Genomic DNA, 2,739 nt, shown 5'->3' on the forward strand with positions numbered 1-2,739 from the left:
GTTCTCTGCTTTATTCGATTGTGGTGCGTCGAACAACTACGCCATCATCGCATCATCGACCTTCCCCGTCCACCACCAACCCACTTGGTCCTCCGTTAGAGGCGATGAGTAATGACCTCGCTTCTCCTAGCCCCGCAGTGCGCTCATTGGCCCCAGCGCCCGCGGCTCTAACGGACCCAACGACGGTGCTGCACAACACCCCTTTCGTGCCCCCAACAGAGGCGCCCTCTGTTGTTATCGGTTAGGCTCGGTTATCGCCCCCGATAGCTGCCTCGCCCTCGGCGGCCACGTTTATCGAAGAAACGTGTAACTTGAACGAACTCCCTCGGACGTCTTCCGAGATCCTGGCACTGCCAGAGATGAGCTTTCACTCGCTCGTGGAATCTCTCCGCGCTCACGATATCGCCGCCTTCGCGATGATCAATGTCGAAGAAGAGACGGATCTCTTATCGACCTCGACCGCAGATGACTCGGGGTTTCGGGTTTCGATGGCATGGGTCGATCTACCATTTTCTCCACCATACCTTCGCGATGGCTTTTACCAGATCTTGATGGCGGTCTCTACGCCGAGTGGCATGTTATGGGAGTGGCTGGTCATGCCACAGGGTCCATTTAACGCCCTGGGAGTGGCTGGTCATGCCACAGGGTCCATTTAACGCCCCGGCAACGTTCAACAGCATGGTTACCGCGATGTTCCACGCGTTTCGTGACTTCGCCACGTCGTCCTTCGACGACATTTTCGTTTACCGTTGCGCTTCCCCCCGCGCAGTCTGATCTTGCAAGGTACTCGAAGTCCTCCGTGCCAACGGACTCTATGCCAACCTCGCCAAATGCATGTTTGCCGAGTCAGAACCCTCCCCTTTCACTACTACAATGACATGCATCAGGTCACAGGCATCGCTCATGCGATCCTCTGCTTCCAGGCGCGTATCCATCAATTCCAATGCAATTGCGTCATCCTCAGTCACATCGCTCCGAGGGATCTTGTAGCTGTTCTCGCCATTACCCTCAACAGTCGCATGTAGTACCCGTCGCCAGGTTCGAAACTCTCCTGCAAAGTCAATGATGGCAGACAATTGAACGATTCCTTGACAGGTCCTTCAAGGACTGACATTTCATTTGCTGCTACAATAACTGAATAGAGTTGACGAAGCCCTGGTCTAGAACGTTCAGGTCCGGCGACCGAGGACCTGAACATTCTAGACCTGGGCTTCTTCAACTCTCTTGTGCCAACCAGGTCTAGGAAGAACGTTCAGGTCCTCAGTCGCCGGACCTGAACGTTCTAGACCTGGTTGGCACATTAGTTGGATGCTCCAACCACCCTCAGTTGCCGCTTGAACTAAAAAGGCATCGTGGTCAGCAATGTGCCCCATTTGCGCTTACTTGAATCGAAGTAAATCATATTATTGGAATATGATTGGAGGGCATACTACTGTATGAAGTTCGATGAATATTGAAACCAATAATGTTGTTTTGACCTTTATGTGTGTTCTGCATGGTGATTGGCTTTAATATCTGATGAGTAATGGGTAATTTCGGTGTGGGTTAAATTTCCCCGTTCACTGTAGCTGCTAGAGGTCTTAATTGTTGCAGTCAGCAAGGCTCAACTCAATTAATTGACATAAAATTCTATGTGAAAACTCCACCAATCACACACATTTCTCTAGTGCATATTGAGCAGTTCTCGTGATTGGCGGGATTTTTCTCTATAAGAATAGGGTGGCTTTATCGACCAGGCGCGCACTGTACGAGGAGATGGCAACGAGGAGATGACCGCTGATTGGTCAGACACCGAAGCGCACATATGAGGACATTCTCTTAAGGCGACAACACATGCAAAGTGCGCTCACTGGACAGATCTTAACGTTTTTCATACCCGGCTTAATAATTTTGAGAATATTTCCCTCATTAAAAACAGTTCCACTTGTGTTTTGACCCGAAATACTGTTTAGCGAGGGAATTATTACATCCGGATACACCTTTTCGCCAGTAGCCCTGTAACCTGGGACTCCGTCCTACCCCGGTGAGTACATACGATGCTAAATCTCCGGGGTTAACTTCATCGCTAGTGTTTAGCTATCGCTAACCACTGAGATGTACTTAACCCCTAGTAAGAGGTGAGGTGGTCATTCCTTTACGATTTCATCGGAATAAAAACCACATTGATCCGAACTTTTGTGCTTTCCAGTCCTTATCAAAACTAATACGAAGTATTTTATATCAAACCACAATGGTAGGAAGAGAGTCCTACCGGTACTTGATCGCGAAATGGTGTATACGTGTGGGCGCAGTTCCAGGACAACTTGGTTCCGTGCCACGATACATGATTGGTAGAAAACAATCACTTTGAAATTTTCAGCCAACGTAACTTGGATAAAATCAAGTGGCTCAAAACTATTTTCAGTCTAACGTTATATACTACAGTACTAGTAGCTATTTTCCCTCTTTTAATTCAATTTTCCATCAAGACTAATACGAATTTCGATATGATTATAAGTCGTACGAACTACATTAATTCTCCTCTTTAAGAAACACTATTACTAGAATAAGAGCATCCCCACCGGTGCGACTGTAAACGCTATTATACAGTTCTATCCGGATTATTTACAGTTTTGACAACCCCACCGGGCGACTGTAAAATACAGGAAACTGTAAAATTTTACCGCGAGACGGCAAATCGGCCAGATTTACAGTCGCGACTGTAAAATACAGTTTTGACGAATTAGCCAATAACATGCT

The sequence above is a fragment of the Aphanomyces astaci genome, assembly GCF_000520075.1.
Source record: "Aphanomyces astaci strain APO3 unplaced genomic scaffold supercont1.23, whole genome shotgun sequence".
NCBI classification, from domain to species: domain Eukaryota; phylum Oomycota; class Saprolegniomycetes; order Saprolegniales; family Verrucalvaceae; genus Aphanomyces; species Aphanomyces astaci.